The sequence below is a fragment of the Alexandromys fortis genome, unplaced genomic scaffold (assembly GCF_014885135.2).
Source record: "Alexandromys fortis isolate MF-2015 unplaced genomic scaffold, M_Fortis_MF-2015_v1.1 scaffold_141, whole genome shotgun sequence".
Lineage (NCBI taxonomy): Eukaryota > Metazoa > Chordata > Mammalia > Rodentia > Cricetidae > Alexandromys > Alexandromys fortis.
The window spans coordinates 3,316,265-3,343,254 of record NW_026068060.1 but is presented as its reverse complement, the minus strand read 5'-3'; the positions used below and the strand labels follow the sequence as shown (position 1 = coordinate 3,343,254).

General features: G+C 37.7%; 2 long non-coding RNA genes across 5 annotated transcripts in view; one reads left to right on the top strand and one right to left on the bottom strand.

The window, feature by feature from the left end:
- Positions 1-5,874: 5,874 nt before the first annotated feature.
- The window catches only part of LOC126487419 (uncharacterized), an 86,623-nt gene continuing 65,507 nt past the window's right edge, over positions 5,875-26,990 (top strand). For both annotated transcript variants that reach the window (XR_007588372.1, XR_007588373.1), the window contains exon 1: positions 5,875-5,990. This is a non-coding gene — a long non-coding RNA (uncharacterized lncRNA). The remainder of the gene's footprint in view (positions 5,991-26,990) is intronic.
- LOC126487418 (uncharacterized) lies at positions 6,014-26,529 on the bottom strand. Of its 3 annotated transcripts, none has more exons than XR_007588371.1 (3): positions 24,225-26,529; positions 11,981-12,082; positions 6,014-7,924 (listed from the first exon to the last, which is right to left on the bottom strand). It is a non-coding gene; the product is annotated as an uncharacterized lncRNA (long non-coding RNA). The 3 variants fall into 3 exon arrangements; XR_007588369.1 differs by lacking the exon at positions 11,981-12,082 and having other exon boundaries at positions 6,014-7,403; positions 7,632-7,924; positions 24,225-26,524; XR_007588370.1 differs by lacking the exon at positions 11,981-12,082 and having other exon boundaries at positions 6,023-7,924; positions 24,225-25,068; positions 25,896-26,522.

The following is a 26,990-nucleotide window of genomic DNA, read 5'->3' as shown; positions in this document are numbered from 1 at the left end:
AAAAAAAAAAAAAAAAAAAAAAAAAAAAAAAAAAAAAAAAAAAAAAAAAAAAAAAAAAAAAACTTAGTTGAGGGTAGGAAAGTCAAATTCCAATCATTATAAAGAGAATTGTTATCATCAATGAACTTTCCTTAAGGAGGTAAACAAGCTAATGATGGTAGCATCTCCTGGGGGCTTGTTAGTGCAACTTTGGTCTGTGTCAGAGCCCTTTAGTTAGATTGATTCTAGTAGTGGCTTACATGTATGTATACCAAAAACTTCTCATCTCAAACAGTACATCAGGGCTGAGAAGAGCCTGAAGTGTTCACCGTGACCTTTTCACAAGAGAAATGCAGTGTGGTTTATTTTTCTTTTATTTTGATCTTTAGATAAATTTAATACTGCAAAATTTCATTTGAAACATAAGTATATGATACTTAAAAGAGTTGAAAACCACATTCCTGTGTCTAACAATGAGTGAAACATATGAGGAAAGTAAAGTTCAGTTAATGAATTGACCAAAGCAGACTGCTGGCAGATCCTAAACTGAAACTCAGAAATCTATTTGTCTTCCTTTCAGTAACACACACACACACACACACACACACACACACACACACACACACACACACACGGCTCCCATAGGCCCATAGGGAGTGGCACTGTTAGGTGGTGTGACCTTGTTGGAAGAAGTGTGTCACTAAGGTCTCAGATGCTCAAGTCAGGCTTAGTGTCTCACTTTCTTATTTCCGCCTGGTGGTCTAGATCTCAGCTACCTCTCCAGCACCATGCCTGCCTGCATGCCGCCATGCTTCCTGCCATGTCAATAATGAACAAAACTTCGGAAATGTAGGCCAGTCCCAATTAAATGCTTTCATTTTTAAGAGTTGCCATGGTCATGGTGTCTCTTCACAGCAATAGAAACCCTAACTAAGAGAGAAGTTGATACCAGGGTCTGGGGTACTGCTGTGATAGGCTGGACCATGCTTTTGTTTGGAGGAATATGGAACACTTTGGGACTTTGTACGAGAAAAGCAACTGGACACTTTAATTGGGTCTAATAGGCATACTAATAGGATCATGGAAAGAGTAGTGGCGAGGATTGTTTGAACTGTGGGTGCCAGTTCAAGGGGTTTCAGAGTAGAAGAATACTATTATGTGGCCTAGAGATCATTCTTGCAATATTTTGGTGAGAATGTAGCTCCTTTCTGCCCTCATCTATAATCTGCTGAGACTAAATTGAAGAGTTTTAGATTAACAAATTTGGCAGAGGGTATTTTCAAACAACCTAGCAGTGACTGTGCTGTGTGGCTAAAAGTCGCCAGTCTTACTCAGAGCCACAGTGAAAAAGAATGAGCTGAACAAGAAAAAATACAAAACATATAGTTGGAGGAGAAAAAGAAATATAAAACAGATTTTAAAAGAACCTGGTGCCAAGTAAAATAAAGGTGTCCTCAGAGAGATACCTCATCTATCAAAGCTTCAAATTTGTGAAGAGGAATTATAGAAAAATTAAGATAAATTAAAGCTCAGGGTAAGACTGGTGATGTACACCTTTAATCTCAGAGCACAGAAGGAAGAGTTTGTAGATCTCTGAGTTTAAAACCAACTTAATCCACAGATCGAATTTCAAGACAACCAAACAGGCTGTAAAGGAAACCATTGAAAACAGAAAGCTGGTAAAAATGTATTTGAACAAAGGAGTCATGGTTTAGCCCCAGCAAGTAGTAGAACTTGACAATTTTGGCCATGTGGTTTTGACTTTAGAATCAAGGATACAAGAAAAGGGTTATGCAATCTATTTTCATGACTAAGAAAAGCCAGGCTTGTGCTGGGGGTGTTCCTGTATGGAGGCTCACAAAAGCCATTGAATGAAATATTGCCTTGAAGAACCCCAAGATTTTGGAGATAAAAGAGTGTGGGATACCTGCCAAGGGGAGCTGTTAACAGGGATTGGAACAGTGAGCAATGTGTTGCAGTCAATAATACTGAAAGGAATTGGAGACCTGGAGTACTTTGACATTAGACATGGAGATGCATAGTTTGGAGCATGCCCAGCTGGTTTAGGTCTTACTTTGGTCCAGTATTTACTCACTATGCTCCTTTTCCTTGTTTTTGGAGCAATAATGTATACCCTGTGTCATTGTATCTGGAAAGTAGGTGGTCTAATTTTTTATTTTATTTTCAGTTATAGGGGGTTACAGTTAAGAGACTGAGAGTCTTGGAAGAGACTTTTGTCTTTTAAACAAATTTGAGATTGTTATAGACTATTTGGACTTTTGAAGTTGGGCTGAATATATTTTGTATTTTGATATGACTACAAGACTGTAGGGCTAGGGAGTAGAATTTGTGGTTTGAATGAAAATGCCTCCTATAGGCCCATAGAGAGTGACATTATTAGGCAATATGATGTGGGATTCCCCTCTATATGCTGTAAATTCCCTTGGTTAATAAAGTAACTTCCTTGACCTGTTAATAGGGTAGCATAGAGGTAGGCAGGGAAAACTAAACTGAATGCTGGGAGAAAGAAGGAGGCAGGGAGAAGCTATGGAGCTGCCACCAGAGATAGATGTGATAAAAGTTCACTGGTAGGCCACGACCTTGTGATTCATAGATTAATGAAGATGGGTTAAATTAAGATGTAAGAGTTAACAAATAAGAAGCTAGAGCTAATGGGCCAAGGAGTGATTTAAATAATATGGTTTCTGTGTGATTACTTTGGTTCTGGGCAGCCAGGATGAACAAGTGGTCCTTCCTTCAACAGCAATGTGGCCTTGTTGGAGTAGGTGTGGCTTTGTTAGAGGAAGTGTGTCACTAGGGATGGGCTTTGAGGTCTCAGCTGCTCAAGCCAGGACCAGTGTATCACTCTCTTCCTACTGCCTGCTGATCTAGATCTCAACTATTTCTCTAGCACCATGTCTGAATGTTGTCATGCTTCCTGCCATGACAATAATGGACTAAGCCTCTGAACTGTAAGCCAGTCCCAATTAAATGTTTTCTTTTATAAGAATTGTCATGATCATGGTGTCTCTTCACAGAAAGAACAACCCTAACTAAGAAATACATGTGTTCTACAGGAATGGCAGAATGTGCTTACAATGAAAAAAATCAATGTTTTAACATGGATCTACCTAAAATAAATTTGCTGATCCAGTTTTTTATTTAATTTTGATGGCTATAAACATGAAGGTGATTTGATTATATTAGTTTCCTTGACCACAAATTGACAGAAGCTCCTGTAGCCAGGAAGGATTTCTTTTGACTCCCAGTGCTAGAGGGTTCAGCCTATATGGTAAGGATTGAATGATAGCTGAAGTTGTTTGATCTCTGGTGGTAGAGTTTATGGATAGCTTCTTGTACCTTGACATATGAGAAAGCAGAGTTCAAGCTAGACCTACAAGCAGAAATCATCTTCAAAGTTTGTTCCCAGTGAAGTACTTATGTAAGGTAGATACCATACCCAAAGTATTCACAAACTCACCCCCAAACAGCTCCCCTAATGGGAACCAAATGTTCAAGCATGAGAAGCTGTGGAGGATATTTTATATTCAAAATAATGGAGATACATATAACCTTTGTTTTCATCCAACATATCCAAAGATATAAATATTGTCACCAAATTACTAATATGGCTTGCTTTTTATATAAGGTTAAAAGTAATATGCAAATTATACTATAGTAAAAATAAATGAATTATAACAGAAATTTTAAATAAAAATCAAAAGGTTCTTTTTTTCCCTGCTCTTTGCTATCAATCTTGTCCCATAAGCAAGCACTGATATATACTGGTTCTTACTTTTTCCAGGGATTTTCATCAAGCAATGTTACATTTTATGTTACAAAACTGATACTTCATTTTTGAAGTTATGTCTTTTGCAGAGGAGGAGTCAATGGTTACTTGTATGACTATAAATTATACACTATTTTCTTATTTATATATTTAATTATTTCTTTTAGTATTCCTATCTCTCCTGCTATTTCCAACAATGTAACAACTATTGTTAACTCTAGAGTTTGAGTCTAAAATCGGAAAGCTAATACATAGCCTTCATGGAAGTAGGATAATATAAATATTTTATGCAAATTCACATCAAAAAGCTCCCTTGTGTATGTCCTTACTCTGAGTGTAGGTAGAATATTTGATTTGGATTTTATGACTAGAATGTTGTCCATTACATAATTGTGTGTGCATGTGTGCGTGCATGTGTGTGTGTGTGTGTGTGTGTGTGTGTGTGTACATGCAGTCTCTCTGTCTGATATCTGCCAGAAAAATAGGGGGACTGCAGATATAGGTCAGTGGTTGAGCATGTGTTTATATACATTAAATTCTGGCTTTAGTCCATAGTCCCTCAAAGAAAATAGAATCCTCAGTCTTAAAATCACACAGGATTAATTATATCAACAAAATAAGAATGAGCCAAGAAGTAAATTCTTCAGTCCTGTCTCCAGATGAGAATGCAGTCATGATGAAAACTACGTACGCTCTAACATTGTTTAATCCTGAGCAGAGGACAGAGTAATCTTTATTCAAACAGCTGACCAGCAGATATCACAAACTAATGCATATGTGCTCTTTTAATATCCTACTTGTCATATCTTGTTTTTTGAGTTGGAAGACTAATATAATATAGATCCAGGAAGAATTATTTTATCCATGGAGAAAAATGTAATTTTATGTCACTAAATCTATAATCAATCAAAAACAGAATTTCCACATATTAATCTCTTAGTTACCAACTTTTAATAGGACTCAGATGAAACGGGCTGAATCAATTGGGCAGCTATTCTTCAACTGATTACCATGTTTGATTTATACATAATCTTCTGTTCTTTCTTTCTGTCTCTCCCTGTAACTCTCTGTCTCCTTTGTACTTTCTCTCCCTAGTTCCCATTTTCACTCTATGTTTACACTAGACAAATATCATAGTGTTCAATGTAGCCATTTATTTGCACAAGTTCAATATACATTCATCAAAATAGTGATTGCATTATATAACACTGAGTTATAGATCAGTGAGTTATAGTTATATATTGTTTCTTACCTTTTCTACTAGCACTATGCATTTGGACCTCCCATATTGTTCATACAACATATTCTTGTTTCAGGAGGTCACAGAATAGTTAGGAGTAGTAGTTTACTATAATCCCATTACTACAGAGTGTGGTGGTTTACACATCTAATCCCAGTACTTCAGGGTGTTGCAGTGAGTTTAGGACCAGTCTAGACTAACAGTGCTATCCACAGTGCAAAGCTACAGATTATCTCATAGCAAATTCATTCTGATTTCATTGACTTTCGTAAGAGACCCAATCATATTCTTTAAACTCCTGGTACCACAAATAATGTCATTTATACAATTTTATTCTCCCACAAAAATTGATAGTATGATTATTGATTAAATCAAAATTGAACTAGAATTTTTATTGGATCAGAAAACCGTACTGATTAGTCTGAGATAGCTACCGTCCTCATACTATTAATGTGTACTTTTTAAAAATAGAAGGGCTATTGATTTACATTGTTTACCAGATATTCCTGCATTATCTCATTCAAATCTTTTATTGTTTTATGTGTAATTAATGCCCCAATTGTGCTTTCCCTCTTTCCTTCCTTCTCATCCTTTAGTTCTTCCCTTTTCTTCCTTCATTTTCTACCCTTCCTCTCATGTAAATATTAATATAATTTTCAAAGAAAAATATTTAAATTTTTATTTCAAATCATGTCTCTTGTTCCTTTCACAATTAAGAGTTACCTAGGTTTCGTAGTTGGGATGCATCACACAGTGTTGTAAGGCATGCTTATTTGTTCTTGACCCTTAATTTTAATCTAGTAGTTAACTGAAAAAACATTTAATAATTCTTCTCTCCCCACAGGGCTCTTATTCACCACTAGATATCAAGATGTCCAAAGCTTTTTTTCCTCTGTAATCTTTAATCATTTTAAAACTTTTTAATGTAAAACTTCAAAGAAACACAGAAGGAGACAATGTTAAATGAACCACTTCAGAACTGTAAGTAGCCACAATTACTGCTGTTTTGTTCATTTTATTTCATATCCTATCCCTCCCTTCCTTTCTTCCTTAAGTACTTTACAGAAACTCCCATGCTATTTCACTTAATGTGTATCTTTGGCTGAAAAGAATTTTTTTTTTTTTTACAAAACTGTCATCTCACTGTAACACCCAACTAATGAACTACCATTCTTTAATATCGTTTAATAGACAGTCTATATTCAACTTCCATCTAATTATCGGAAAAATATGTCTTCAGCTGTGTTGGAAAAATGAACAAAACAAGATTCACTCATTACATCAGGCTGTTAAACTTTTTCAGTAACTTCTATCCTGTAATTGTTTTCAGAATATTAAAAATATCCTGTGAAAATATGTTTAAGAAAGTCTCATAGTTTGGGACTTTATGATCTGGATTTATGGATTACACCTTCCTTTAATAGGTCATTTCCTTTTCTTTATGTCTATAAATGGCTTGAGGAATTTGATTAAATGAATGTTCCGTTCTGTTCTTTATCACAACATTATTTTTAATTAGCAGTAGACATTTCCTTCTGTGTCAGACACAATTGAGGAAGGACATTTTTAGTTCCCACCATTGTACGAAACTTTGTGGAAGAGTGGCTTTAGAATAGGACCTCTCAGGGGTAGCATACTTTCCACTCCGGAGGGACAATTACAAGGCCATGGAATCTTCATTCCAGGGCTGGTGTGAAAACCAATGGGTTATATTTTTCTTTTTAAAAAATTTAAAATTGATAATGTGTCTATTTTAAAATTGAATTTTAATTTCAGTTTTACTCACTATTACTTTTATAATTATTACTTCTTAGACTGGGGCATTTTATTCTCTTTTAAATCACTTTGACCAATCAAAGTTTCTAGTTCTTTTTTCCCTACCTGAATGTATGCTATCTACTATTTTTATAATGAGAAATACTAGGTGATCTATGTTATAAAGGCCAAATCTGAAAAGTTTTTTAGTAAAAGAGCATATTTGATCAGTTAGTAACACATAAATAGATAAATAATATTTTCAAATTTTGTTTAATTTCATTGCAAGCTTTGCTTTTTTGAAATAATTTTAGAGGTCAATCAATAGTTTAATGAGATTACTTCAACTGATGTCCACCCTGGGATAATGTTTTACCTATTTCATTGAGTTGTTTTGCATTGACATGTGGTTAATGGAATACTTGATAGATCTGATGATGTCACACATAGAAGAGACTGTCATTCACCTGTGTTTTGTGGGGAATTTAGTTATGTGGGTATCTCAGTTAGGGTTTATTTACTGTTATAAAACACCATGACCACAAACAGTTCAGAGAGGAATAGGTGTATTTCAGCTTACAATCCTCAGATCACAGTCCATCACCTACAGAAGTCAGGGTAGAACCTCAAGGCAGAAACCTGGAAGGAAAGATCTGATGCAGATATTGTAGATAAATGCTGCTTCCTGATTCATTCATGTCTTTCTCAATCTGATTTCCTTTCTTTGTTTTTTTTTTGGTTTTATTTTTAATTAATTTATTTTTTTATTGAAAATTTCCACCTCCTTCCCTCCTCCCACTTCCCTCCACTCCCCCCATCCCTCCTCCCCCTCCATCTCTAGTCCAAGGAGCAGTCAGGGTTCCCTACCCTATAGGAAGTCCAAGGTCCTCCCTGATCCTCCCAGGTCCAGGAAGGTGAGCACCCAAACAGACTAGGCTCCCACAAAGCCCGTCCATGCAGTAGAATCAAAACCCAGCGCCATTGTCCTTGGCTTCTCCATCAGCCTCCACCTTCAGCCACATTCAGAGAGTCCAGATTGATCACATGCTCCATCAGTTCCAGTCCAACTGGCCTTGGTGATCTCCCATTAGATCAGTCTCACCGTTTCAGTGGGTGGACACACCCCTCGTGGTCCCAAAGAATAACATATAGTTATCCTCCTGGATATTGGAAGTGGACAAGATTACAAACAGGGGTTGGAAGCACGGGGGTGGGGGTAGGGTGGGGATAAGGGGATATGGGAAGAGAGAAGGGAGATGGGGAGGATGGGGAGAGCTTGAGGGAATGGGATGGTTGGGATGGAGGAGGGGTGGATGAGGGAGCAGGGAAGTAGATATCTTAACTAAGGGAGCCATTTTAAGGTTGGCAAGAGACTTGACTCTGGATGAGTTCCCAGGTGTTTAAGGAGATGTTCCCAGCTTGTTCCTTGGGCAGCAGAGTAGAGGGTGCCTGAACTGGCCCTATCCTATAGCTACACTGATGAATATCTTGCATATCACCATAGAACCTTCATCTGGCGATGGATGGAGATAGAAACAGAGACCCACAATGGAGCACTGGACTGAGCTCCTAAGGTCCATATCAAGGGCAGAAGGAGGGAGAACATGAGCAAGGAAGTCAGGACCGTGAGGGGTGCGTCCATTCAATCTGATTTCTTATGAAACCCAAGGCCACCATCGCAGGGGTAGTATCACCAACAATGGGCTGGCCCCTTCCACTTCCGTCACTAATTAAGAAAATGCCCTTCATGCTTTCCTACAGCCTGATTGTTTTCTCAATTGAGTCTCCTTCCTCTTTATTGACTCTAACTTGTGTCCAGTTGGCATAAAAATGACCAGTATTTCATCTGGATAGATGAGATGACTCGACAGTTAAGACCATTGGTTCTTTTTACAGTGGTCCTGTTTTCAATTTCAGCATCCACCTGACATCTTACAACTGTCTGTAATTCCAAGATCTGACAGCTTCACATAGACATACATTCAGACAAAAACCCAATTCAAATAAAATAAAAACAAAAATTTTTAAAAATAACCAGTAAAGTGAGCTTCTCACACTCTGAAAGACTGAAGACTGAAGCCAGAATATAGAACCATTTAATGAAGAGAATATAGAGAAATTCCTGGAGAGGTCTCTTCTGGAAGTTATTTCCTCATAATTATGCAGATTTTATGATTGATCAACAATGGCCTGCACTATGTAATAGAGCTTGATTTCATAGTTACTTTACTGGAATTGGAAATTCACTTTGGTGAAAGTTTTTCAGTGAAGATGTAAACAGGTGTCAATAGAGCAAGGAGGCTGGGCTTGTATAAATGAAGCAAGGGGAATGTTAGGAACAGGATAAAGCTAAGAGAGGATGGTTGCCTATTGCCAGGGACACTGGTAAGCTGATGTCTGGTAATCTAAAATCAGTGAAGTAGGCTAGGATGTTGAAAGATGTGTCCACATATTTCATAGCAGTGGTGCTTCAGTAAGAACACTGGCTAAAGTTAAGAGGAAACTATTGGAAAGATAAATAACATTAAGAAGGTCTGTTGTTAGGGTTGTGGCCTTGTGAGTTTCTCCCCATCCATTTTGGCATATCCACTATTTTTCATTCTTATTCAACTCACATTTGGACTTTGGACATTCATGTTGGTGAGTCATGACTATAGCTTCTGACATTACCAAGAGACACAGTTGCAAAGAAAACTCCCCTATTCTCTGGCTCTTACATTCTTTTTGTTCACTCTTCCTAAATGTACCTAGAGCTTTAGGTGTGAGGATGTTTTTTATCCATAGGGAAGATATCACAAGTTGCTTGACCAGTGCCAAATGGTCAGCCCTGAAAACATACATACAAGTACTTAGAAGTAATATTTTATTGACTGAGTAGGTGATATTTAGGAATAATATATTTATAGAGCATAAATTATATATAATGCATATGTGCGTATATATAATACAATACAATTAATAACAAAATGTCATGAACTTGAAGGAAAATGGAAAGGGATATTATATGGAAGGGTTTGGAGGGAGAAAAAGGAAGGGAGAAATGTAATTTATTTGATCTCAAAAATAAAAATAAAATATGATATATTTGCTCCTGACAGCTCCAATTACTTCAAGAGGATGCTGGGCATCTAAGAGCCCCCTTATGGAGTTTGCTAGTCATTTGAGCAAGATACTGCTCTTGGCTAGATTGCTTGATGTTATGCTGTATAAACTGGACATGCTGGACCCACAGAAAACTAACTGCTGAATTTATAAGAAAGTGAGATGTTTCCTGCTTCATGTTTCCTGCTTCATGAAAGAGTCTACCAGACATTCTGCAGGACACAAAAGAAAGTGACGGACAAACTGCCAATATAGGTAGAATTATCTTTGAAATTTCCTGCTTTATGAAAAGTCTGCTGGATGTTATGGTCCAGTAGGCTAAACATGGGTACCCCAATGTTACAGAAGAACTTTGGGTGACTGTCCAGGCAACGAGATGTTTCTGCCAATTCTAGAGTTTTGGAAGTTTCTTACACTACACTTCCTGTTAACTTAGTATTATTACATCCTTCTGAAGTCTTTTATGGAGTTGAAGAATAGATAGTTTTAGTTTTCCTTAGTTATGATAAAAGATAAAGTAGATATAAATATTGTAACTATAATTCTTGCTTGATACCTGCTTTTTCTTTACATGCAGTTTTACTATGTTAAAGTAAAAATCTTCCTTTTCATTTTCATAGAAAAAGGGAGATGATGTGGGAAGTCCTTCTGTATGTGTTGCTTTTATTGGTTAATGAATAAAGAAACTGGTTTGGCCTGTGATAGGGCAGAATAGAGCTATGCAGGGAATTCTAAACTGAATGCTGGGAGAAAGAAGGCAGAGTTAGGGAAAATCCATGTACCACCACTGCAGCCTCATGGTAAAATATAAAATAATAGAAATGAGTTCATTTAAGATGTAGGAGCTAGTTAGATATATGCTTAAGCTATTGGCCAAGCAGTGTTTGAAATAATATAGTTCTTTGTGATTATTTTGAGTCTAAAGGATTAGATATAAATTCATGTTGACCAGTTCAGAGCTTAGAAGCAGGGGAGAGGGGGAGTCGAGATATTCCTGTATGTGCTGATTGACATGATTTCCTTGGAGAGGCACAATTACTTTAAGGATTCTTTTTAGGGAGTGCCTAGCAGTGTCAGTAGTTCTTTATGCTGTTATCCCTGCAAATCCCTTGCTGGTACTTTAAACAATAGACTCAGTGTAAGGTTACTTAGAGAAAACAGAAATCACAAGGTCACTTAAACACTCAATTTAAAGTGTGGCAGTACTTTAAATAATTGCTTACCCTGTGTTTTCTTTTGTATTGGTCTTTAGGGACATAAAAACTTGCAAAACAAATAGCTACTGGATACATTTTGTGGTAGATGAGAAAGATTTATCTCAACAGATTGATATTCAAGCAAGTATTTTTCTTAATTATAAACATAAACTGTGTCTAGAATACATTCAAAAGCTATTCTACAATCAAAAGGGTGCAATGAATTGGTGAGCTGAACAAGTAAATAAAGCAAATGCGAATGTGCAGAGGCATGTCTCTGTTTTAGGGGTCAAATTGAGCTGCATATAGATAATACAGGGACAAAGGAGAAAGTTCTGGATTCATCAGTGATATATGGAGTAGGAGGGAGATGTAGGTAAGGGGTAGGTATACTAGTCTACCATAGCAATCTTTCAGAAGATAATGAAGCATTTTAAGAAAGAATGTTATGTTTCAGCAGTAATTTAATAAGAAGAGTACAAAGAACCATTTTCTTGTCATCATCAATTGGTATCTGTTAGGGATCTCATAAAATTAGAATGGTAGAGGCATAGATAGAACACAGGGACTATCTTGAATTGTACTGCTTCTGAGCAGTATGTGGTAACTAGACAGAATAATATCATGTGCTAACTTTTTTGTATTCATCTATCATGCTTATTTATCCTTTTAAATACTTTGTATTATTATTACTGTAGAGAAGGACAGTCATTATTCATTCAGTAAACATCTCAGCTAGGCAGTGGTGGCACAGGTCTTTAAACCCCAGCACTTGGGAGGCAGAGGAAGAAAGATCTCTGTTTGTGGCTAGCCTGTCTACAAAGTGAGTTCCAAAACAGCTAGGATTGTTAGACAGAGACACCTTGTCTCAAAGAACCAAAACAAACAAACAGACAAACAAAAACATCTATGATATACCTCAGATTCCACTGAGAATTGGAGTTAATTGGAGGCCAAAGTGAAAAGGAAAATTCATGGTCTCAGAGCTTTGATGACTTTCTCAAAGACCGTTTGTCAAACCTGAGGAGGAAAGCATGTTTCATAACCCATTGAACTTTCCACAGAGGAAAACAAGATGGATGTGGTGTTCCTTCCCTGAGGCAACAGACATCTGCTCCCTCTGTCTTAGTTCTATAATTTGTTACTGGTAAGACATCACCACCTCTGTGCTGAGACTTCTACTGATACTCCCTGAATTGTGTATTTCCTTTTGTTGTGTTGAGAACTATTTAAGGAAAACATTTCCTAAATTTTTGACATATCTTAAAGAAGACAACTTAAAAAAAAACAGAATGAATTTTTAAAATCAGAACTTAATATGATCCTTCTTTGGATTCTGTGCCACTGTGGATTGATTTCCTCTGCTTAGCTGTAACAATCTATGTATGACAAGCTCCTGCTGCTTGGCCACCTTGACTGCAAGTGAAGACTGAATGTCTGCAATCATCTCTTTTAGAGCCTGCTTAGTCTCTTGACATCTACTGGGCATCTTGTTACTAAAAGCCAACATAATTTACAGTATGTCAGTGACATTATATTTAATAACTAAATATATCTGCAAGTTTCAACTGAGCCAATGGCAACAAAACCTTCAGAATTCTTCTTATAAATTAGCAATTTACAATCTGATATTATATGTCAGTCTTTTGTGCTAATGGATTAATTTTCTTTTTCTGAAATGTGACCTTTTCTCTACCCTGTGATCTAAAGGTGACAGAACAGAATTTCAATATCTTTTATACATTTTTGGTTTTGTTCCCAAAACATAAATTTCATATCTTCATTTTAGATAGAGTTGTATTTGAAAAACCATTAAGCATCCTGTTCCTACATGTAATCCTGCTCAGCAAATTTTAAGAGCAACTGCTTCCTTCTAAATCTCTATTTTATAGAGAGTAATATTTTAAAGTGTATTTTATTGTAGCAATATGCCATCAGAGCTTTCCTAAAGTGTGCAAATATTTCTACCTTAAACAACACATCAATTCAAAAGTTATAAAAAGATGCTTAGTGAAGTAAATAGCTGAAGGAAAGAGACTTTCAAGTACACATAGGCAAAACTTTGGTGGAATGCTTACCTGAGAGTTATGACAGGACAGAGTATTGGATGAGCACTAGCATTTCATTTTATTGCTGGTTCAAAATGTGACTATTGAAGTAGAGTCTTCAGGTGGTGGTGTAATCCCTTCCTGCTATCCTCAGATAAAACCATGGATTGGGGTTCAGTTTACAAAGAACTTCTGAAAAGACTGACTCAAAATAGTTCATCTTATCCAGAACTTTCTGGAAACAGCCAGAAGCAAAGCTCACAGGCGATGCCTTATTAGGATGCATTCAATAATGAGGGAAAAGGATGAAGCAGAGAAGGAGGAACAGCGACTCTAAGGTGGCTCATTATTAAACTGGTATGGCTACAACAAAGAAGAGCAACTGCTTGTATTTCACCATGGAATTAAAGTAGATTCAGAGAACTAGCCCACTTTGATCATTCTATTAGAATATGAGATAGATGGGAGGATATTATCTCTCACCACAGTCTCATACTTCTGGGACTTGTCACTTTTCCCATTTAAACAACCCTTTAGGAATCCATTGAATACATGCAGCATGGCATTTCACTGAGACTGTGTTGTAGAATATTAATTGATATGTTACATTTGTTTATTCTGTGGAACACGTGTTTTAATGATGTAAAGATAAATTGTATTCTTTTATGTTGCGTTTGTTTAATGCTGTGAAGCTCTGCTACTTTGCTGTCTAAACTTTACCTGATTGGTAAAATAACTTGCTGAATGGCCAACAGCAAGGCAGGAGAAAGGATAGGTGGGGCAGGCAGGCAGAGAGAGTAAATAGAAGAGATCTGGGGAAAATAGAGATGGGACAAGAAAAGAAGCATGAGGACATCAGGGACCAGTCACCCAGCCACACCACTCTACAGCAAGCTATGGAGTATGCTGCAAAAAAAAAATGCATACAGAAATAAGAAAAGGAAAAAGCCCAGAAGAAAAGGTAGAGAGATAATTTGAGCGAAGCTGGCTAGAATTAAGCCAGGCTAAGATCAAACATGTATAAGTAAGGATAAGCCTCCATGTATTTGTTTGGGGGCTGGGTGGTGGTCTTCCAAAAGATCAATGAATAAAGAGTTAAAAGAGTAAAAGCAATAAACTTCAAGACTGGGAGGGATGAAAAAAGCACAATCTTGGCTTAGAGTCTGAAGCATAGCCCAGCCTGATACTGGGAGCAGCATGTAGCTGATAGTGCTCTAAAATAAGGTGTTTCCAAGGCTTTTTAGGTAATAGAGGGATAAGGCTATGCAAATCTGGGAAGACACAAGTTGTTTCTATTATAAGCCACCTCTTGCAACTTTCAGATGCACCCACTTACATACCTCAGTGTGGGACTTCCAGGTTTTAAGAAATAAGTCCTTCATCTTATCCCTGAGAAAGGAAGGGTACCCTATCAGGCAGTAGCTCTTTCTTTAAGATGACAGCCACATACAACCTTCAGACAGGTAAGTCTCTAAGTCAATGGCAATTTCCTCTGGTGTTGTTAATGCTTCTAAAATATTTGACGGTGTGTTTTTCAAGGTATTTTAACTGGAAGAATTGTTCTCAATGAGGTATCAGCATCCTTAATTGCACTAGCTTTATTGGAACAAGGCAGATGCTTATCCACTCACGATTGTCCTGCACAAGTCAACAAGAAGAGAGTCCTGTGAACTCTTTACATTTACAAACACTCATCGCTCAGTTATAAGCTCAACCTGCCTTGTAAACAGGGTTTTCTTAACTCCTATAATTTCTTTTTATTTCTTCCTACTTTCCCAATGACATGACAAACACAAATGATCATGCAGCTTTCATGTGATTTAATTCAATAGATATATTAATGTTTTCCAACAGAATGGGCAACCACCTCTATTACTAGACCCAAGGTTCTTAACTTCCAGATCTTACATATTAAGTTTGCAAATGCTGCAAGTGGGTCACCAGAAGTAGGGGTGTATAGTTGTTAAAGAAACAGATATAAGCTATAGAACACACTTTATGGTAGATTACAGATGGGCTTAGAAAGAGGATGGAAAATAGATTTTATGGACACCATTAAATATTATGCAACATGAAGCTAACAAATATGTACATATTAAGCTAATATTTGAAAGAAAAGGTTGGAGCTCAGTATAATATCTGTTAAATACTTATGAATTTTCACTCTCTTTCAACTAACTGTGCTAAGGCATTTCTTGTGAGACTTTTTCTCAATTGCTGTGGTGTTGGAGGTTACCTACAATGTTTGGCAGCCGAATCCCTCAGCTTAGAGTCTATACAGCCTTTCTTTCTGAAAGGTAGTTCATTATGGAGGAAGCTGTCATTTCACTCCTAAGGTTCTGCTCTCTGAAGCCACTGAGGGGACATTACAGGTTTGGCTCATTGCTTACTACAGATTTTCATTGAGTGCAGTCTTTGAATTCTCTGATAGCTTCTTATTATTTAGTGCTTTATAGTTCCCAGTTAAATCATGTTTAAAAGATAGAGAATTTATGTGGTTACTTTCATTCCTTCTTTCTGTTAAAATCGTTTTGTTAATCTTCAAGCAGAAGCAACTACAGCAATGACAGAGTACCTGGTCTACAGTTCTGATAGTAAAAGGCTTGGCCATTCCAACTGATTAGGGTTATATGTTTTTAGTGTTTTTTTAATTGATATGAATCCCTTTAATGTCAAACTAGATTATTACTTGTGTTAAATTGTGGAATTCTTTCTTTTTTTTCTTTCTTTTATTATTATTATTTTTTTATTGAGAAAAGGAAAAAAAAAGTTTCCGCCTCCTCTCAGCCTCCCATTTCCCTCCCCCTCCTTCCACCCTTCTCCCCCTCCCCCCACTCCTCTCCCCCTCCCCCTGTGACTGAAAAAGCATGGGATAAAACCGGACTCTCTGATCATGGTGAACAATGAGGGCTGATGAGAAGCCAAGGACAATGGCACGGGGTTTTGATCCTACTTCATGTTCCGGCTTGGTGGAAGCCTAGCCAGTTTGGATGTTCACCTTCCTAGACATGGACGGAGGGGGGAGGACCTTGGACTTTCCACAGGGCAGGGAACCCTGACTGCTCTTTTTTTTTTTGGGGGGGGGGTATTTTTCAAGACAGGGTTTCTCCGTAGCTTTTGGTTCCTGTCCTGGAACTAGCTCTTGTAGACCAGGCTGGCCTCGAACTCACAGAAATCAGCCTGCCTCTGCCTCCTGAGTGGTGGGATTAAAAGCATGCACCACCACCGCCCAACCTTGTGGAATTCTTTCAATTTTTGTTATTTTATATCTATTCTCATATTCTCACAACTCTCACCAATTTTCATCATTTTTTTTTTTTTTAGTTATCCAGTGAGTTTCAAAAGTTAAGTGAACAGTTTGCATGTGTGTTTGTGGTTCTTTTGTGTGTTTGTGTCTTGGTGTAGAAGGCTCTTCTGTATATGTGTTGCTTTCATTGGTTATTAAAGAAACTGCCTTGGGCACTGGGACTTGTTTCTACTGCATGTACTGGCTTTTTTGGACCCTAGTCTATTTGGATGCACAGCTTCCTAGGCCTGGATATAGGGGGACGGTTTTGGACTTCCCACAGGGCAGGGTACCCTGCCTTCTCTTAAGGCTGGAGGGGGAGGGAGGAGGGTAAGTGGGGGAGTGAGAGGAAAATGGGAGGAGGGGGAGAGTGAATTTTTTTAAATATTTATTTATTTATTATGTATACAATATTCTGTCTGTGTGTATCTCTGCAGGCCAGAAGAGGGCACCAGACCTCATTACAGATGGTTGTGAGCCACCATGTGGTTGCTGGGAATTGAACTCAGGACCTTTGGAAGGGCAGGCAATGCTCTTAACCACTGAGCCATCTCTCCAGCCCGAGAGTGAAATTTTTTGAATGGAAAAATAAAAAAGAAGAAACTGCCTTGGCTTAGTTGATAGGGAGGAACTCAGGTAGGTGGGGAAGACAGAACAGAATCCTGGGAGAGACAGACAGACACCATGGTTTTCCTGCCTGAGATGGACACTGGTTAAACTTATGCTGGTAAGAAACAGTCAAGTAGCGATACACATTGATGGAGATGGAATAAACTAAGGTGTGAGAGTTGGCCAAGAAGAAGTTAGATATAATGGGCCAGGCAGTAATTTAATTAATACATTTTCTGTGTGATTATTTTGGGTGTAAGCTAGGCGGGCAGCAGGACAGCAAGCAGCCTGCTCCTCCGGTGGTAGGACATGTATGGATAGAGGTTCATATATATGCAGGTATATATATGTGTGTGTGTGTGTGTGTGCACACATGTGAAGGCTGAAGATTGAGGTTTAGTGTCTTTCTCAATCTCCGTTTTTTCCATTTTATTGTGTGTATGTGTGTCAAAGTGCTTGTGTGAAGGTTACTGGACAACTGTTGGAATTGGTTGTTTCTTTCCAACATGTAGGAAAACTAAACTCAGGTCATCTGGCTTGGCACCACATGCCGGAACACATTCAATCACATTTCCGGCTCTCCACTTTATATGCTGAGGCAGGATCTCTTATTGGAGCTCATCCATTTGGCTAGCCTGAATGTCCAGCAAACTCTAGGGATCTTCATATCTCTGCTTCCATATGCTGGGCTTATCCACACCTGGCATTGTACCTGGGTCTGGGAATCAGAACCTAGCCCCAAACTTCCCAACCAACACTTTACAGCTAAGCCATTTCCCAGTCTGTCTGTCTTTTTGAAGTTCATTCTTATTTTAATTTTCATTGAAGTTTACTCAGTACCTGATCTTAACTAAAAGTTTAGAAGTAATTATTGAATTTTATTATTTTTTTAAATATTTATTTATTTATTATGTATACAACATTCTGTCTGTGTGTATGCCTGCAGGCCAGAAGAGGGCACCAGACCACATTACAGATGGTTGTGAGCCACCATGTTGTTGTTGTTGGGAACTGAACTCAGGACCTTTGGAAAAGCAGGCAATGCTCTTAACTTCTGAGACATCTCTCCAGCCCCTGAATTTTATTTTTTAATTTATGTGTATGACTTTCTGTAAGAAACATCTATATACACATTTATGTGAAGATTATTCATATCTGACCATATCTGTTCTTTATAGTATGCTGCCCAGATCTTACCTTGTAATTTTTACCCTAATTTTTAATGTCAGCAAGCAGCCATCAGCCTTTGAAATGTCAAATGGTACAAAGGGAACTACAGGCAACTGAAGAATGTGGAAGACAGGACTAGTCTTCCTTAGGGAAGACCACATGAATTATTTACTTAATATCAAATGGTCATATATGAAAACATACGTACAAAAATCACATGAACTGAGTAAGTGGCACTTATGTATTTAAGATTAAACACACACAAACGCATGCACACACACAACAAAAGTTTATGAAAAATGGCATGAATTTGAAAGAGAGAAAGAGGGGATTGGGTATATGGGAGGTTGTGAAGGTGTGGAAGGGAAAGAGAAAATGATCTAAGTATAATATGAAAAATAGAAGAAATAATTAAAAACAAGTTATAGATGTATTTTTCTCCATGATATAGTCTAACCGCAAATACTGGTCCTTTAAATATTTTGGTTCAATCTTTCCCTTGAGATTTTGCAATTTTGTTTTGAAATTAGGTTGTAGTATGCCATTATATTGGTGACAGCTGTACTGGTTGCTACTTATGTGCTGGACCCTTCTTCTGTCATTTCATGTGCATCAAGCAGTTCATTTCCACAGCCTTACTAATGGTTGTTACTGGTGTCTCTAGTTCTCTGTTTGAAGAAACAAAGTTGCAGGCAGATGAGACAATTTACTCCGGGTCACAGGGTAATACAACAATGAGGCTGGAAATCAGTCTCTGGGGCAATCTGGCTCTAGGAATATATTCTCAGTTGCTATATGCTGCTTTCTTATATGAAGTGACAGGATTATACTTTTCAAAAAATACTTAATGGACTTTGGAGCTTGAGCTATTAACAGTGGGTGCTATAAACTATTTTGGTTTATCTATGAGTTTGATTTGTTTCATTAATATGAAAAGTAAGAGCTAATTGAACCACATAGAGAAGGTGTCCTATGTAATTACTAGATCACTCAGATAATGTGCTGTGTTTAGAAAGATGAATGCAAGAAAAAAAATGTGTTTAAAGTTTTGTCTTTACTTCCAAATAGATACAATGCTGTCATTTGTGTATGTGTGTGTTTAGGTAATGAAAGTGCCAAAATTTTACTCTAATTGGCTTTGTAAAAAGTTCTATGTATAGAATCAATCTTGTTAAACACAAATAGAAACAACATGCCATAAACAAATCTAGACACTTTACATTTCAAAAGCAACAGGTTCAGTTTCTGGCTTATAAGGCACCTACTAAAACAGAAGATCTCATGGCTTGTTTTCATGGGCAGATGGATGACTGATCTCTCAGGATTTATTTTCAGTCAGCAATGTTTATATTTTGGGAAAATGCTTGTAAAGTATTTAAAGAATGTTTTTAGTAGGAGAGATTCTGATTACTTTATCCCAACTTGCAGCTTTTAAACAATGTTTTGAACAGCAGAATTCAGACAACCTAGGATTTATTTTTTTTTCTGTTGATCATTTTATTTATTTATTTATTTATTTATTTAAGATTTCTGTCTCTTCCCCACCGCCGCCTCCCCTTTCCCTCCCCCTCCCCCAACCAAGTCCCCCTCCCTCGTCAGCCCAAAAAGCAATCAGGGTTCTCTGCCCTGTGGGAAGTCCAAGGACCACCCACCTCCATCCAGGTCTAGTAATGTGAGCATCTACGAAACTGCCTAGGCTCCCACAAAACCAATAGGTCCAGTAGAATCAAAAACCCGTTGCCATTGTTCTTGAGGTCTCAGTAGTCCTCCTTGTCTTAGAAACCCTCAAAGTAGCAAGCCTTGTTGTTGGCCATCATCTCACAAATAATGACTTCTTAGGTTTAGCTTAGGCTTGTCCCACTGGCTCTTATAACTTAACCCAATATATCAATCTACATTTGCCTTGTGGCTTTTTTTTTTTTTTTTACCTTTTTTGATTCTGTATGTCCAACTCCTTCCATGTCCTTTTTTGATTCTGTATGTCCAACTCCTTCCATGTCTCATTGGTGTCTCCTGCGCCAATTCATCTCCCACTTCCATTCTCTTTGCCCAGAAGTCCTGCCTATTCCCCCTGCCTAGCTGTGGGCCATTCTACTCTTGATGAAACCACTCACAGTAATATATCTTTATAGAGTGTACAAATATCCCACAACCCCTCACCTTGGGAAAGATCACCAGTTTAAAACACAATGTATTTCAGAGTTGCCTCTGTGAGTAGAAGTAGAAGCCATGTCTTTTGTCTGCAATGCATGTTTCATTCATCCAAGTAAATGTGGCATTGTGATCCCAGCTGTCGGCCTTTGCCTTTCCTATGCTGCTCTCACTTTAAAGATAGTCAATAAGCTCCAAATTTTTAAACATGAAAATGAAATAATGCTTTTATATATTTAAAAGTTCTTCTGCCTGTCAGACAGTTATTTCTTTTTAAAACCACATTGTACAGTATTCTTGGTGCCCAAGGATGTTGGAGAGGAGAAATTATGCAGTGTTACTTTTATTTATTAGTGTGATGTGCCATCCTGAAATGTGGTATTTTTTTTTGCAGAAACTCTTTATGGAATGAATTGGAAAGACAGAATAAATGTCAGTTTTTAAGAACACTAGTAAAATACCAATTCTTTGAATTCTTTCCTCAGCTGAACAGAATGACATGTTCATTTTAGACCTCTTCCTTTTCACACATGGAAACAAAATAAAGCAGAAAGTATAAGAACCCAACACTTTGTAAGATTTTGTTTCAGGTTTTGATGTTCGTAGGTGTATAGTGATATTAATTTTATCTTTAAGAATATTACAAATGTCTACCATGAGCAGCCACACAGCTTATCCCAGCTTCTAGAATGATATATATTTTTAATCTACCATAAATGCCATTTTAAAGTGATAAATTTGAAACATAGTCATTAGAAATTTAAAATTTTTCACATGATCATTACAAATATTAAACTTTACTTGTGGAGGATTTTCTATTTTCTTCTCTTCTTCAAAATAGTTTAGTAATCTACATTAAAACTAAACACCCAGGAAGAACCATGGGAGTGGGATCTGAGAGCTCATTCGGTCCAGGACACTGGTGGATCAGGACTGAGCCAGCAACCTGGTACAGAGCAGTCCTGAGACAGCAAATTCTACCAGAATATGTACAGGGGAGTATCTGCTGAGCAAGTGAGCCAGAGCCAGAGACTGCTGAGGGTCTGGACATTAATCTGGGACCTTGAAGAGAATAGTCCTGAGCCAGGACCCCTGAGGGTCTGGGCATGAATCTGGTACCTCTGAGCTAGTAGGCAGGAACCAGAGATCTATGCCAGTCCATGATGTGGGAGTGTCATATATCAATCTGTTGATTTCATTGATTAATTAATAAAGAAACTGCTTGGACTGATAGGTTAGAACATAGGTGGGTGGAGTAAACAGAACAGAATGCTGGGGAGAAGGGAAATTAGGCAGACACCATGCCACGCTTCTCCAGGGCAGACACGATAAAGCTCTGGCCCAAGATGGACGCAGGTCAGACATTCTGAATCTTTCCTGATAAGACACCACTTTGTGGTGCTACACACATTAAGAGAAATGGGTTAACCAAGATGTGAGAATTAGCCAGTAAGAGGCTAGAGCTAATGGGCCAGGCAGTGTTTAAATTAATACAATTTGTGTGTTATTATTTCTGGGCATAAGCTAGCCAGGCAGCCAGGAAATGGGTGGCAGGAACACAGCCCCCAGCTCCTTCTACAAGTCCAGGTGTGAGTCTGGGACCTCAGAGGGAACAGGCTTTAGCTAGGACCTCTGTGGGTCCAGGCATTGGTCTGGGATCCCAAGGGAGTAAGCCTGAGCCAGGTCCTTTGTAGGTCTGGGCACACCTGAGCCTGGAAACTCCAAGGGAGTAGACTGGAGCCCGAGACCTTTGCAAGATCAACCCCAAACTAAACACCTCTGCAGGAACAGATCCAGACCAGGGCCATTTAATGAAACATGTCTGAGCCGAAAAATTAGGCCAGAGCAGGTATGAGACAGCAAACTCCAAAGAAGCAGGGCAAAGCCCAGGAGTGCTGAGCAATCTCCAGGAACACAGAGTGACCAATGAGATAACTACAACTGTGGCACTGACTGCACCATGAGGAACAACCATGTGAGCCTTGGATTCACTGGAACCTAGAAGATTAATCAACAGAAGCACATACAGCCACAACCACAACTATTAGAGAAAAATATGAGGAGAAAAGGTGAGAACACATATGATGCCACAAAGAGCAAAAAACAACAGTAAAGCCTAAAAACTCTACAACAGCAAGACTTGAACAACCAAATACAGATGAAGCAGAAGGAAATGACCTAAAAAATAACTTCAGGAGAATGTTTGAAACTCTTAAAGAGAAAATGAAAAATTCCCCCAAAGAAATGGAGGAAAAGATAAACAAAAGATTGGAAGACATCAGTAAATCCCTTAAAGAAAACCAAGAAAACACAAGCTGAAAGAATTATAGAAACAGAAATCATGAGAAAAAGATCAGGAACCACAAATGCAAGCATGAACAGCAGAAAACAAGAGATGGAAGAGAGAATCTTAAGTGCTGAAGATACAATAGAAAAAATAGACTCATCAGTCAAAGAAAACATTAAATCTAAAAAGAGCTTAACCCAAAATATACATGAAATATGGGACACCATTAAAAAGCCAAATCTTAGAATAATAGGTAAAGAGGGAAAAAGAGTTAAACTCTAAAACACAGAAAATATATTTAACAAAATCATAGAAGAAAACTTTCCCAACGTAAAGAAAGATATGCCTATAAAGATACAAGAAAGTTACAGAACACCAAATAGACTGGAACAAAAAAAAAGTTCCCTTGCCACATAATTATCAAAAACACTAAACACACAGAGTAAAGAAAGAATATTTTGAGCTGCAAAAGAAAAAAGCCAAGTAACATATAAAGGCAGACCTATCAGAAATACATCCGACTTTTCATTGGAGACAAAGAAAGTTAGAAGGTCATGATCAAGCGTTATGCAGACATTAAGAGACCATGGATGCCAGCCCAGACTACATACCCAGCAAAACTTTCAACCACCATAAATGAACAATAAAAGATATTACATGACAAAACCAGATTTAACCAATACCTAGCCACAAACCAAGCCCTACACAATACTAGAGGGAAAACTCCAACCAAAGGAAGTTGATTAAACCAACAAAACACAGACAATTTATGGTCTCATAGCAGCAAATCCCAAAGAAGGGAAAATGCACAAATTAACAACACCAACAATGAAAACTAAAGTCACAGGTGATAGCAATCACTTAATATAAATGACTAAACTCACCCATAAAAAGACACAGGCTAACAGGTTGGATACAAAACCAGAATCTATCCTTCTTCTACATACAAGAAACATATCTCAACCTCAATGACAGACGTTGTCTCAGAGTAAAGGGTTGGGAAAATATTCCAATCAAATGGACATAAGAAACAAGTGGATGTAGCTATTTCAATATCTAACAAAATAGACTTCAACCTAAAATCAATAAAAGAAACAAAGGTCATTTCATATTAGTCACAGGAAAAATCCATCAAGAGGAAATCTCAATACTGAACATCTATGCCCCAAATACAAGAATACCCTCCTATGTAAAAAAGAAAAAGAAAAAAAAAAAAGAAAAAAAAACACTTCCAAAGCTTAAATCATACATTAAAACCCACACAGTAATGGTGGGAGACTTCAAGATTCCCCTCTCACCATTGGACAGGTCAGTCAGACAAAAAATGAACAGAGAAATAAGGGAGCTAACAGATACTATGACTCAAATGGACCATAGATATATATTGAATATTCCATCCAAACAGAAAAGAATATACCTTCTTTTCAGCACCTCATGGAACCTTCTCAAGAATTGACCACATACTCGGTAACAAATCAAACCTCAACAAATACAAAAAAAAATGCAATAATCTCATGTATCTTATCAGATCACCATGGTTTAAAATTAGAAGTCAACAGCAAGACTAATTCCAGAAAGCCCACAAACACATGGGAATTAAAAAATGCTCACCTGAATCATCAATGGGGCATTATCAGAAGCATTTAGTTTGCTGGCTTCACTGAAGAAACAAGGACTACAATGGTCCACATAAACTTTCAGCAAGTCCAGGGCTTGTAATAGTTTGGAGCAGATTGTAGTCCACAGTTGATGCTTGGATGTGTCTGTTAGTCAAGTGGAAACCTGTTGAAACACATTTAAACTTGGAACAGAAGTTAAAATTTATGAACTTAAAGGAAAATATTACATTTGAAACTTTCAGGTCCATAGTCTTAGTAAGTGGGAAGGGAAGGTGTGCCAAGACTAGGGGAAAGAAAATAATCATCCTCTGGAATAGACAGGTGGGGAAATCTTAGGTTGTGTAACCTGCCCAGCAGGTCCAGTTATTCCAGGGTCTGAAGGGGCGCTATCTGAAAGAACATGGGAGAGAGAGGGGAAGAAGACCAAGCAAGCCAAACAGAATTCTGTTCTCAATTTGTCAAGGTCTTCCTTTATTGAAGCAAGCTTTTTGTCTTATATACTCCTCAGTGAGGAACTCGGGCAGGAGGAACTGGGGAAGGGGGAAGGTATTTGGCAGCTAGGCAGCTAAGCTGGGCAGTTGCTAGGTCAGTGGCTAGAACACCTGCTGTTAGTGATAAGCAGCAAGCAATGAAGACACTCTGTGGTGCTTTCCAGAGCTTGAGTCTCCAAGGTTAGCATGTAGTGTTTTGGTTAACTTTAAGTTTTCTGTCTCAAAGATTTTACTTCAAGGCCCTGTGAGAAAGGAGAAGTCTGAAATGGCTCCTGACAAGGTTGTACTTATCTGGAATCCTTTTGACCTGTGAGAAATGGATGCAGTTTTTTTTTCTTCTGAAGCCTATATGAATTTTTATTTTAGAAAAGACACAAAAGTTTTAGATATGTTAGTATCACCAATGTGTACTGAAATCTATATTGTAAAAAATCAGGTAATGGGTATCTGTAAAACAGCAGAAATAGACTCATATATTTGAGTTCTAGCCAAAACTACAGATTTGGGTTAATAGCATGTGCATTTTTCTTCTATTCTGAGATCCATGTATAGATTGTACAGAGATATCTTTGGCCTGATAAGAAGCACTTTAAGTTTATATTATTTGGTAACCAAAATAAATCCAAAATCTTGCACATTTGACTGAACAATAAGTAGTCACTGCTTTGCTAGTTTTATCAGAACTCTATTAAATGCTAAACTCTGAATATAGAAGAGGAAATCAATATAAAACATGGTTTATATCTTAAGGTATTTATTTGCATTTTATAACTTGCATTTACATTGCAAATCATTTTTGGCACCCTCAAAGTTTATAAGCTTTTATATCCTCAGACCCTATTTTAAAGATACATATCAAGGCTTGATTTTACATATAAAATGAACTAACTATATGGCTTTAAAGAACTTGGTTGCCAGCCGGGCGGTGGTGGCTCACGCCTTTAATCCCAGCACTCGGGAGGCAGAGGCAGGCGGATCTCTGTGAGTTCGAGACCAGCCTGGTCTACAAGAGCTAGTTCCAGGACAGGCTCCAAAGCCACAGAGAAACCTTGTCTCGAAAAATCAAAAAAAAAAAAAAAAAAAAAGAACTTGGTTGCCTACTGCTAACCTGACAAAGTTATAGCTAGCCCAGCCATCAGTACTATCAGAGATCCAAGAAGGATAAATTATACCTGAGTGTAGACCAAGCAGCTTCAAGATCTACTAAAAATGCCGGGAACCAGTTCATACCCAGTTAGCCATACCCAGGTCTCCATAGCTTTTAAGGCAGAAATATCAGAATAGCAGTCTTCAGCAGGCCCATAAGGTGACAGTCTTTTCAGTGGAGGAACATGGGTAAGATAGACCTTATTTTGTCTAGGCAAAAGAGGTGTGATCTCTTCTCCAGTGTCCTGTTGCTTGTCCATAGTTTGAGCTGGGTCCTGGGAGCAGATGTTGGATTGGGGCGTCTTGCCCAACAGTCAGCTTTGTCAAATCCAAGTGGTGGCATCTTCTTAGGAGACCTTGAGTCACTGTCAGGATCTGGGAGTGTCTGTCTGATAAAATAAACTTTTAATAAACATTTTAAATGCAGTATCTGCTGATCTCTGAAGTATTTGAAGGCCGTCCAGGTATATCTGAATACTTAACTTTGTTTCTTGCTTTACGATTAAATTTTAAAATCACATACTGGGGCCTAAGTAAGTTTTATCCCTATATTTAATTATATCAGTGTCATTTAGCATGGCTATAATTAATGAACTTGACCATTTATAAGGATAGTTATTAATTTGTGTTTCTTAACATTCCACAATAGGTTAACAGCTTTGACCTTTTAATATAGTTTCCTTGTTTTGGTAACCCCCCTCATCACACACAAAATTTTCACATTGCTATTTTACAACTGCAGTTTTGTCATTGTCATAAATCTTAATACAAACATCTGTCATGCAGGTGGTCATAGGCTACCCCTGTAAAAAGGTTGTGTAACCTACAAAGGGTCGAGACTCAATGGACTAAGAAACTGCTCTAAGCCCTTTGTCAGACTGCTTAGGTTATTGTCTTGCTACATCATAAGAAATGAACATCACAGTTTCTGGCTAGCATTTGGTGCTTATGGCTATGACCTAGTTATTAGCCTTATTTTAAGCCCAGATATTAACACTATAAAACATTTTTAAGCACAAATGTCCCATAGCCTTATAAATTTAAATATATAAAAAACCATTTTTTTAAATTAATCTCTTAAATGTCTTCCTGCAATATCAAAAATAAAGTACCTTTCTCAC